At 38.5% G+C, this 12,847-nt stretch overlaps 1 pseudogene; it reads left to right on the top strand.

The window, feature by feature from the left end:
• Positions 1–3,254: 3,254 nt before the first annotated feature.
• Positions 3,255–4,625, top strand: LOC112838232 (RNA-binding protein 34 pseudogene; annotated as a pseudogene).
• Positions 4,626–12,847: the final 8,222 nt, after the last annotated feature.

Raw genomic sequence — 12,847 nt, 5'->3', positions numbered from 1 at the left:
TTAAATGAGACATTGTCTTGGATGGCTGCAAAATGAGATGATCTCTGCACCTGCCCAGCAAGCCTTAAAAATTTATATAGAGGTCTTAACTGGGTTCAGTCACATCTGGTTCAGATGGTCTCAGTACCACATCACTATCTCAAAGCTATATATTTGATGTAGCTTCTGGGAGTAGAGATATCAAGTGGAACGCACATTGTAAGAACAGGAAAGGGAGGTGGTTAGGAGCCTCTAGTTGCCTGGATCCAGTCCACAGGTCATTTGGTGGTCAAGTCCTATTGATGACCTCTCTCAACAGCACCTATGTCTTCTTCCCGGTCTTCAAGAAAAACTTTTAACCATTTACTGTTGATTATGATGTTAGCTGTGAGTTTGTCATATATGGCCTTTATTATGTTGAGGTATTTTTTTTTAGGGTTTTCATCATGAAAAGATGTATTTTTGTCAAATCCTTTTTCTACATCATCAAAATGTAAATATTATTTTTCTCACAATCTATTAATGTGGTGCATCATATTTATTGATTTGTGTATGTTGAACTATCCTTGCATCCTAGGGATAAATCCCATTTGATCATAGTGTATAATCCTTTTAATGTGTTGTTAAATCTGGTTTGCTAATATTTTGTTGAGAATTTTTGCATCTATATTCATCAGGGATATTGGTCTATAGTTTTCTTGTAGTTTCTTTTTTTATTAAAAAATTTTTTTTGAGTGAGAGCGTGAGTGAGTAGGGGAGGGGCGGAGGGAGAGAAAGAGAATCCCAAGCAGGAGTCATGCTCTGCATGGAGCCAAACACAGAGCTTGATCTCATGACCTGAGCTGAAATCAAGTGTTGGATGCTTAACTGACTGAGTCACCCAGGTGCCCTTGCAGTGTTCTTATCTATCTTTGGTATCAGGATAATGTTGACCACATAAAAGAATTTTGAAAGTGTTCCCTCCTCTTCAATTTTTTGGAAAAGTTTGAGAAGGATTGGTATTAATTCTTCTTTAAATGTTTGGTACAATTCACCAGTGAATCTATCCAGTCCTGAGCTTTTCTGTTTTGGAAGGTTTTGGATTACATATTTAATCTCTTTACTTGTTGTTGGTCTGTCCAGATTTTCTATTTCTTTCTGATTCAGTCTTGGTGTCTTTATGTTTTTAGGAATTTACCTATTTCTTCTAGAGTATCTTGTCTGTTGGCATATAATTGTTTATAGTTATTTCTTATGATGCTATGTATTTTCTGTGTGTCTTATGCCACTACAATGCTGACATCATTCTCAACAACTGTCCTTAGGTTCATCAGAGAACTAAGGTCACAGGGCAAACTGTTGCCCCTAAAATTGGAGAAACAAGTGACTACAGAGAATTATAGCTTACCAGGAGCAGAAGGCTAGGAACAGAGACTAATTATTGGATCTAGTATTGTAATAAGGAAACTTAAACTTTAATTGGCAAATTGCTAGAGGCTCAGTGTTCATAAGCTTGATAATTAAAAATTAAGAGGGGCCCAATCCTACTTAAGGGGTTTCACACTTTCGTGAGCCTACTCCCAGGAGCCCCACCAGGTGTTCAGAGTGGAAATCAGAGAAAAACTCCCTCTTGTCTTCCAAAGGGGAGGGGAGAAGTAGCCATTTTGAAATATGCACAGAGCCAGAGCATTCTATCCTTCCTAACAAAAGCCTGCCCTCAAGGGACACTATTTTGCTAGAGCCTAACCACCTTGGGATTTACCAGAGTCTAACAGACCTGAAGCATGGGAAATAACCCAACTGCAGCCCCCCAAAGCTCCCCTGTCTTACCTAAGGGCACGGGAGTGTGGTGGTTGCCTGAGAAGCACCTTGTGAAAGTCATAGCCTAGGGCACAGGCTCATTAAAAACTGAGATCTAATCGACTAGTTCTGAGAACACTCCCCCTCCCTCCACAGCAGCATGGCTCCTGCACAGTAACAGATTACAACTGAAAGGACCACAAGCCTCAGAGCTTATTGAAGAAGTCTCTAGGAAAACCCAGAGATAACAGAGGAGAAGAAAAGCAAGGACACAGGGGAAATTTTAGCTTCTAACACCTACAGCTGCAGCAAAGAGTAAACACAGATAAACTCCTAGCCAGATAAACAAAACTTCACACCAAAAGCATATTTACTTCAGTCCTTTTACCTAGTACATCATGTCCATCTTTCAACAAAAAATTACAAGGCATGTTAAAAAGGAAAAACCACAGCTTGAAGAGCCAGAACAAGCATCAGAACCAGACTCAGATATGGCAGAAATCTTGGAATTATTAGACCAGGAATTTAAAACAACTATTATTAATATGCTAAGGGCTGTAATAGAAAAAATGGACAAAATGTAAGAACAGATGGGTAATGTAAGCAGAGAGATGGAAACTTGAAGAAAGAATCAAAAAGAAATGCTAGAATCAAAAACACTGTAACAGAAATGAAGAATGCCTTTGATGGGCTCATCAGTGGCCTGGACATGCCAAGAAAAGAATGGGTTTGAAGATGTGTCAATAGAAACATTCCAAATTGAAAAGCAAAGTGAAAAAAAAAAAAAGAATGAAAGAAACAGAAGAAAATATCCTAGAACTGTGGGACAATTTTGAAAAGTATAACATGCATATAATGGGAATACCAGAAAAAAGAAGAAAATGACAGAAATATTTGAAGGAATAAGGGCTGAGAATTTTACAAAAATAACGATAAACATCAAACCACAGATCTAGGAAGCTCGGCGAACTATAAGCAGAAAAATTCAAAAACAACAACAACAAAAAATACTTAGGAATTCAACTGCAGAAAAAGCAAAAAAAAAGAGAAAATCTTGAGAGAAGCCAGAGGGGAGAAAACAACTTATCTGTACATGGACAAGGTTAAAAATTATTTCAGACTTATCTTCAGAAACTATGCAAGAGACCAAAACAGCAAAAAAGTAAATACCCATGAACCTGCAATTTTGTATCTAGCAAAATCTTCAAAAATGAAGGAGAAATAGACTTTCTAGACAACAAAAAAATGTGTCACTGATAGATCTGTCAAGAAATGTGAAAAGAAGCCTTTTATAGAGAAAGAAAATTATATACATCAGACACTTGGATCTACATAAAGAAAGAATCAGTGTTAGAGAAGGAATAAATGAATGGACTTTTTGGTTCCCTCTCCTGAGGCACTGGCACCATGTCTAGAACCTGGACCCCCATCCATGCTGAATAATACAGAGCACAATGGATTGTTATTTTAAAAAAGAAATAGAAGATTTGGCACGTGCCGGCCGCTGTCTAGGAAGCCTGGAAATGAGACTGCCGTTGGAAGGGAAGAACAAACGGAAGAAAAAGGGAGGTGCAGAGGAAAGAGACGACTCAGACGGCGGCGTTCGCGGGAATCTGACAGGAGACTATGTGGTTGGACAAGTCGCCAGCAGTTTGTTCCAGGGCAAGCGGCCCTCCAGAGACAGCACAGCTCGGCTGGCGTCCCTCTTCAGCTCTTTAGAGCCGCAGCCTCAACCCGTGTATGTGCCTGTGCCGAAAGAGACCACCAAAAAAAGGAAACGGGATGAGGAGGAAGAAAGTACATTCCAAATTCAGAGACCACTCTTGCAAGAACCTTTAAAAAAAACGAAAGCGAAGAAGAAACTTTCTGATGCAGACAAAAAGTTGGCACACAGGGAAAACGCTCTAGCAAGTGCTGATTTAGAAGAAGAAATTCATCAAAAACAGGAACAAAAAAGGAGTAATTCTCAATCTGGTATTAAAGTAGCAGATAAAAAAGTACCTGATGATGGAGATCACACAGTTGTAAATCAAAGAAAGAAAATTGAAATCAACCAAGAAGAGGAGAGATTAAAGAACGAGAGAACTGTGTTTGTTGGGAATTTGCCTGTCACATGTAACAAGAAGAAGCTGAAGTCATTTTTCAGAGAGTATGGACAAATAGAATCTGTACGATTTCGTTCTCTGATTCCAGCAGAGGGAACTTTGTCCAAAAAGTTGGCAGCAATAAAACGTAAAATTCATCCTGATCAGAAAAATATTAATGCTTATGTTGTGTTTAAGGATGAGAGTGCTGCTACAAAAGCATTGAAAAGAAATGGTGCCCAAATTGCAGATGGATTTCGTATTAGAGTTGATCTTGCATCTGAGACTTCATCTACGGACAAGAGATCAGTATTTGTGGGGAATCTCCCGTACAAAGTTGAAGAATCTGTGGTTGAGGAGCACTTTTTGGACTGTGGGAGTATTGTAGCAGTAAGGATTGTGAGAGACCGAGCTACTGGAATCGGCAGAGGGTTTGGCTATGTGCTCTTTGAGAATACAGATGCTGTTCATCTTGCTCTGAAATTAAATAATTCTGAACTGATGGGAAGAAAACTCAGAGTCATGCGTTCTGTTAATAAAGAAAAATTAAAACCAAACTCAAATCCCAGTTTGAAGAATGTCAGTAAACCTAAGCAGGACTTAATTTTGCTTCAAAAAATGTAGGATCTTCTAAAAGTTTGTTTATTGGAGAAAAAGCTGTTATCATTAAGAAGAAAAAGAAAGGACAAAAGAAAATTGGACAAGCTAAGAAACAGAAAAAACAGAAGTAACCACCCGAAGATTATTTCGTTCCCACTGAGTACTGGTAATAAAAATATGGTAAACCCACAAAAAAAAAAAAAAAGAAATAGAAGATTTGCTTTTTCAGTCCACAGCTACAAGCTCTATATTTAAAGATATCAAAATGGATGTAGTGAGTTCTCTGGTTCATGGGAGAGAAGAATCTCCTCCAAATATTCTCAACAAAACTGCAACTAAGAAATGAAAATATGATGGTAGTGATCTCCCTCTCAGCCGTATATTAATGTATTGCATGTACTATGTCATATTAATGAAGCTGCATATTAATATTAATAATGTATTTATTGTGTATTATGCTACAGAACATTTTTTATAGCATTGTGATGCCATTTATATTGTGGTTCCATTTTGAGACCAATTTTTCAGTTTTTTTAGGAAAAGAAATTGAATTATTTAAATATAGACATAAGCTCTTTAAAAAACAAGAATGGTTAGCTTTTCAAATTAGAAATGAAAAGGTCACTGAAGCATCCTACAGGTTTTAATTTCTAATAAAGTAAATATTGATGGGTATTACCCACAAAAACAAAAAAATCACTGGGGTCCCCATCCCCTTTTTTGAAAGAGTATAGTGTTCTTGAAACCAAGAGGTGAGGAAACCGCTGTGGATTATTCCCAGCTGTGACTGGTTCATTTTTTTGCTATGATCTCATAAGCAACAACTATTAGAGAATTCCAACCACCTGTATAAGTACCTGGTTGGCCTAGGTTTTTTGTCCTTTTAACCTACAAAGCTCATTTTGGTGACCTGAGGAATCTGGACCACAGTTAGCTTTATCCCTCTTTGACTTTTTGTCCATTTTATTTTTCTCTACTCTTGTTTTTCCTTTTCTGATTTTTTTCTCATTCTTTTTTTCTTTTCTTTTTATTTTTGTTTACTTTTTCTTTTTATTCTAATTTTTCTTTATTTTTGTTTTTTACTTTTTTATTCTTTGATTTTTATTTTTCTTACCTTTTTATCTTTCTCATCTCATTTTTTTCATTTTTTTCTTTATTATTTTGATTTTTTATACAGTTGGTTAGTATTTTGGTATTGCTATGTAGTTAGTATTGTTAGTATTCTTAATGTAGTTATCAGGTCACCATGCTGCAAGGCCTCTTGGCCACCTCTGCTGAAAAGGAAACCTATATTGACAACTATTGTCTCCTCTAGACCATCAGCCAGATCAGCTCTACTGAGATGAGGTTGATCTGGAGCATCCTGCCTGGAACAGGTGTCCATGAAGGTCATTAATAAGATCAGCAGAGGTCCTCCAGTGACTTTTCCTTGAAGTCCAGAGCACAATGGCCTTGAATCACCCCAATATCGTGAAACTATTTGAGGTGACTGATACCCAGGAAAGACTCCAGCTGGTCATGGAATATGCTAGTGAAGGAGAGATGGTTGATTACCCACTGTACCACAGCCACATGAAAGAAAGAGGCTTATAACAAATTCCTCCAGATACTGTCTGCTCTGCATTGTTGCCACCAGGAGGGCATTGGCCACAGGCATCAAAGCCAGAGAACCTGCTTTTGGATGCTGACCTTAATGTCAAGGTCATGGACTTCGGCTTTGGCAACAAGTTTACTTGTGGTAACAAGGAAGATACCGTCTGTGGCAGTTCCCCTGATGCTTCCCCAGAGCTTTTTTGATGGCCCCACAGTGCGTATGTGGAGAGGTGTCATTTTCTATATAATGGTCACTGGGTCCCTGCCTTTTAATGGACAGAACTTCAGAGAGTTGTGGCAATGGATACTGAGAGAAATATGCCACATTCCCATTTACATGTTTGTGGAGTGTGAAAAATATGTTTAAGAAATTCTTATCTTTAACCCCAGTGACAGAGGCATTTTAGAGGAAATCATGAGGGACCCATGGATAAACATTGGTCATGAATAGGGACTGAGCCATTCTCTGACTATAAGGACACCCCACAGACTGAGTCAATGCTGTCCATGGACTACAAATAGGAAGAAATCCAGGACTCACTGATGGGCCTGAAGCATGACAAAATGATGACGACCTGTCACCTCCTGGGCTATAAGACACACCAGCCTGAGGGCTACACCATCACCATGAAGCCCTTGCTTCAGCTGATCCCACCAACAGCTGAGTCCCTCCTCCTCCTGTGAGGTAGAGCCTAAGATCTCTATTACCTCAAGGCCCCGGAGTTTCAGGAACCTGCTATTCCCATTTTGACTTTGTTCTCTAACACAGAAAATAAGTGCCATGAGGACTGGGAGTCAGGTGGAAGGCCAGCAGAACAGCCTCTGTGCCTGTCAGTCCCCTACCTGGCCTGGAGACCACCACCTGCTGCCCAGCCTCCCAGGTGGCCCCTTCTGTGACCTCATCCTCCACCCACAACACCAGCAGCAGTGGGAGAGCCCCAGAAAGAACCAACTGTCCCCAAAAGGAAACTCCCTCCACACCCGGCAGCATGGTCAGGACCCGCAGAATTTGCCTGAAGGTATGACCCCAGCCTCTCCCTCTGGCAAGAGCCAGGGCCAGCAGGGGGCCACTGGGAGTTTCCTTACCTTCATAGACAACTGTTTTTCAGGTCACCTAGAAGGACCCAGCCTGCTGCTCAAGACAGAGTGGAGCCCATCAAACATCCCGTGGTGGATGACAGAGGTGATAAAGAATGTCAGGTCAGGCTGTGCTCCCTGCACTTTACATGGAACACGAAGATCCTGAGCTCTATGGGGCCCAAAGATGAGGTGTAGGACATGGCCAGGTGCTGGACACATACAGCTACGGGTATAGGCTGTGCAATGTGTACGTGCTGCTGTGTGTGGGATCAGGAATGTTTTGTGGATGAGGCTGATTGGAGCTAAGGACTGAAGGATAGTTTCACCAGATACTGTAGTCTTACCCATTGTATTTCAGGTACTGATATGGAATGAGACTGTAATGACCAAAACAAATACAAGGGTTTACAGTCTGGAGCAAACATTCATCAAATAATCACATAAATAAATATAAATTTACATGGAAAGCTACCCAAATAACCTATAAGAAAATGGTGAGGTAAATTATAACCAGTTCTTTTAATTTAATGTTATGCAGTCATTGAAATTTATAGTTAAAGAATTGTATGATGATTTCAATAACACTGGGTGCATAAAAAGTAGGGTATAGTCCCTCCTTTATAAAAACAAATGGAAGTTTCCCTATGCATAGGAAAGTTGATTATATAGCACACTGAACAATGGTTATCCCTGCTGGTGAGATTGTGGAGCATAGAGCATGTTCTCATGTACTGGTTTTGCCAGCTAGCAAGTAGATTTGTTTTTCAACTGTTGAATTTATAATTAGATGCTTTACGTGCTTCAAATGAAGAACTAACATTTTAATGTATTCTTCCTCTTTTAGTTGTTTCTTTCTGATTTTAATGAAGGAAGCTAAATGTCCCTGAGGGCTCTTGTTGAGTGGGAGAATGGTTCTTGTGGAAGCCCTCATCCAGTGGGGCTCCTGGAGATGTGACACCCAGGCACCGAGTCCCTCTCCATGCTGCTCCAGCAGAGACTCCTCTTCCTCTGTCTGCTGTGGGTCTTGGTTTGTTTTGGGTTTTGTCTATATTGGAAGATAAAAACTTGTGTCCAGATGGAAAGTTCTGGAAATGCTTCTAGGGATGATGATGGGAGTTTGATTTCCAAGTCAGTATTCCTGGGCATTTGATTTAATCCCTTTGTTATAAATCAGTATTTGGATTGTTCTGGATTAGTTCCATCATTCACAGTGATAACTGCCATCTTCTACCATCCTCACCATACATGATTGTTTAGTTTGAGAGCTTTTCTCTTGGAAGTCACTGATGTGTTATTACTTTTGTTGGCTTTAAAAAGCAATAATTCTGAAAAAAAAATTTCTGTTTCCAAATTTTTCATTTTGTTCTTTTGGGACTTTTTAAACAGCTGGACATTTTCAAGCTGAAAATTAAAAGTATTTATTATGAAGGAACGGCTAGTATACCCATAGGGATAGCATAGGGCATATAATTTGTTATAAGGTGTGAAAATTCTAGAGGCTGTTCCTCTGATCTGTAATATTCCCCCTACCCCAAGGAAGTTTTTCTTTACATTCTATAACTGATTATAAACACTCAGTGATGGGGAGATAGGGCAAGATGGAAAAGAGTAGGGGACCTCGGTTCATCTGGCCCCTTGAATTTAGCTAGGTAACTATCAAATCCTTCTGAACACCCATGAATTCAACCTGAGATGTAAGAAAAGAATTGCTGTCCTTCAGGGAACAAAAGCCACCTAGTACAACTAGAAGCAGCTCACACTGAGCCTGACCTCCTGACAAGGGGTGGTGCAACCCTGAACAGACAAAGTCACCTGAAAATCAGCACAGCAAACCCCTCCCCCATGGGACCAGCTGGAACATCAGGGGAATACCAAGTTTCCAGAGCACACAGGACTGTAAAACTTCAGCAGTAGGGGAAAATAGTATATAGAAGTTGAGGTTTTTTTCCTCACAATTCATTCATCTTTCAGTTTAAAATTTTCCTTTTCTTTTTTTTCTTTTCACTAGTTTCTTACTTTATCAACTCTTTGTTTTAAGTCTTTTTTTAACTTTCATTTTTTACATTTATATTTAATAGATATATTCTTCATTTTTAGCTTCCTTTCATTGTATTCAATTTTATTTTTGTGTGTATATAAGTTTTGCTTTCTTTATAATTTTGGGATTTAGTGTCTTCTAACACACAGACCAAAATACACTCATGACCTAGTGCATCATCCTGTTTTGTCCACCTGGGAGACTATATTCTCTCCCCTTGCCTTTCTCTTTTTTTCCCCCTTTTTCTTTTTCTTTTCTTTTTGGTTCCTAACCTCTTCAGATTTGTCTAGTGTGTATTTCACTTGGGTTGTGGTTGATATTATTGATTTTATTCTCTTGTTCATCCATTTTTCTCTGGGCAAAATGACTAGAAGGAGGAATTCATAACAAAAGAAAGAACCAGAGGTAATATTTTCTGCCACAGATCTAATCAATATGGATATAAGTAAAATGTCAGAGCTGGAATTCAGGATAACAATTATAAAGTTACTAGCTGGGCTTGAAAAAAGCATAAAAGACACTAGAGAATCTCTTAGTGCAGAAATAAAATCTAATCAGGCCAAAATTAAAAATGCTTTAACTGAGATGCATTCTAAATTGGATGCTCTACACCCTAGGGTAAAGGAGGCAGAAGAGAGAGTAAGTGACTTGGAGACAAATTGATGGAAAGGAAGGAAGCTGAGGAAAAGAGAGAAAAACAACTAATGGATTATAAGGGGAGGCTTTGAGAAATCAGCAATACCACAAAATGAAACAATATTAGAATTATTTGGGTTCCCAAGGAAGGAGAAAGAGAGAGGGACAGAAGGTATATTTGAGCAAATCATAGCTGAGAACTTTCTTAATCTGGGAAGGAAACAGCAAGTCCAAGAGATAGGACCCGTCCCAAAATCAATAAAAATAGATCAATACCCAAACATACACAGGGTATCAGATTGGATAAAAAAAAAAAACCCATCCATATGCTGTCTACAGGAGGCTCATTTTAGACCTAAAGACACCTCCAGATTGAAAGTGAAGGGGTGGAGAGTTATTTATCAGGCTAATGGACCTCAAAAGAAACCTAGTGTAGCAATCCTCATATCAGACACATTAGATTTTATTTTTTTTAAAGATTTTATTTATTTGACAGAGAGAGAGATAGTGAGAGCAGGAACACAAGCCAGGGGAGCGGGAGAGGGAGAAGCAGGCTTCCCGCCAAGCAGGGAGCCCGATGCGGGGCTGGATCCCAGGACCCTGGGATCATGACTTGAGCTGAAGGCAGAAGCTTAAAGACTGAGCCATCCAGGTGTCCCCCAAATTAGATTTTAAACCAAAGGCTGTAGTAAGGGATGAAGAGGGACACTATATCATACTTAAAGGGTCTTTCCAACAAGAAGATCTAACAATTATAAATGTTTATGCTAACTAAGATACAGCCAATTACATAAACCAGTTAATAACCAAATTAAAGAAACACGTTGATAATAATACAATAATAGTGGGGGACTTCAACACACCACTCATAGCAGTAGACAGATCATCTAAGCAGAAGATCAACAAGGAAACAAGGGTTTTGAATGACACACTGGACCAGATGGACTTCAGAGATACATACAGAGTACTCCATCCTAAAGCAACAGAATACACATTCTTCTCACATAGTACTAGAAGTCCTCGCCTCAGCAATCAGAAAACAAAAAGAAATAAAGGTATTCAAATTGGCAAAGAAGTCAAACTCTCACTCCTCACAGATGACATGATACTTTATGGAACATTCTTCAGAATAGGTCACATGCTAGGTCACAAGTCAGGTCTCAACCAATACCAAAAGATTGGGATTATTCCCTGCATATTTTCAGGCCACAATGCTTTGAAATTTGAACTCAATCACAAGAGGAAATTTGGTAGGAATTCAAAAAATGGATGTGAAAGAGTATCGTACTAAAGAATGAATGCGTCAACTAGGAAATTAAAGAAGAATTTTTAAAAATTCATGGAAACAAATGAAAATGAAAACACAACTGTTCAAAACCTTTGGGTTACAGCAAAGGCGGTCGGTCCTAAGACGGAAGTACGTAGCAATACAAGCCTCTTAAAAAATTAGAAAATTCTCAAATACACAAGTTAACCTTACACCTAAAGGAGCTGGAGAAAGAACAGTAAATAAAGCCTAAACTAAGCAGAAGAAGAAAAATAATAATGATTAGAGCAGAAATCAATGAAATAGAAACCAGAAGAACAGTAGAACAGATTAATGAAAGTAGAAGCTGTTTCTTTGAAAGAATAAGATCAACCCCTAGCCAGACTTATCAAAAAGAAAAGAGAAAGGACCCAAATTAATAAAATCATGAATGAAAGGGGAGAGATCACGACCAACATCAAGGAAACACAAATAGTTTTAAGAACATATTATAAGCAACTATATGCCAACAAATTAGGCAATCTGGAAGAAATGGATGCATTCCTAGAAATTTATAAACTATCAAAACTGAAACAGGAAAAAATAGAAAACCTGAACAGACCCATAACCAGAAAGGAAATTGAAGCAGTAATAAAAAATTTCCCAACAACAGTCCAGGGCCAGATAACTTTCCAGGGGAATTCTACCAAACATTTAAAGAAGAACTTTTTCTGAAGCTGTTTCAAAAAATAGAAAGGGAAGGAAAACTTCCAAATTCTTTCTGTGAGGCCAGCATTACCTTGACCCCAAAACCAGACAAAGACCCCATCAAAAAGAATTACAGAGTAATATCCCTGATGAACATGGATGCCTAAATACTCACCAAGATACTAGCCAATAGGATTCAACAGTATATTAAAAGGATTATTCACCACAACCAAGTGGGATTTATACCTGAGCTGCAAGCATGATTCAACATTCACAAATCAATCAATATGATACATCACATTAATAAAAGAAAGGACAAGAATGATCCTATCAATTGATGCAGAAAAAGCATTTGACAAAATACAGCATCCTTTCTTAATTAAAACTCTCCACAGTGTAGGGATAGAGAGAACATACCTCAATGTCATAAAGCCATCTACAAAAAATCTGCAGCGAATATCATTCTCAATGGGGAAAAAACTGACAGCTTTTCTCCTAAGGTCAGGAACACAACAGGATGCCCACTCTCACCACTGTTGTTCAACATAGTACTAGAAGTCCTAGCCTCAGCAATCAGAGAACAAAAAGAAATCAAAGGAATTCAAATTTGCCAAGAAGAAGTCAAACTCTCACTCTTATCAGATGACATGATACTTTATGTGGAAAACCCAAAAGACTCCACCCCAAAATTGCTAGAACTCATATAGGAATTCAGCAACGTGGCAGGATATAAAATCAATGCACAGAAGTCAGTTGCATTTCTATACACTAACAATGAGACAGAAGAAAGAGAAATTAAGGAATAAATCCCATTTACAATTGCACCAAAAATCATCAGATACCTAGGAATAAACCTAACCAAAGAGGTAAAGGATCTGTACTCCAAAAACTACAGAGCATTTATGAAAGAAATTAAGGAAGACAGAAAGAAATGGAAAAACATTCCATGCTCATGAATTAGAAGAATAAATATTGTTAAAATGTCTATGCTACCCGGAGCAATCTACACATTCAAAGCAATCTCTATCAAAATATCATCAACTTTTTTCACAGAACTGGAACAAATAATCTTAAAATTTGTATGGAAACAGAAAAGACCCCAAA

The sequence above is a fragment of the Callorhinus ursinus genome, unplaced genomic scaffold (genome assembly GCF_003265705.2).
Source record: "Callorhinus ursinus isolate GAN/ISIS: 27379988/994484 unplaced genomic scaffold, GSC_fseal_2.0 scaffold26, whole genome shotgun sequence".
NCBI classification, from domain to species: domain Eukaryota; kingdom Metazoa; phylum Chordata; class Mammalia; order Carnivora; family Otariidae; genus Callorhinus; species Callorhinus ursinus.
Note: the sequence above shows the minus strand (reverse complement) of the source record. Positions and strands in the feature narration are given on the sequence as shown.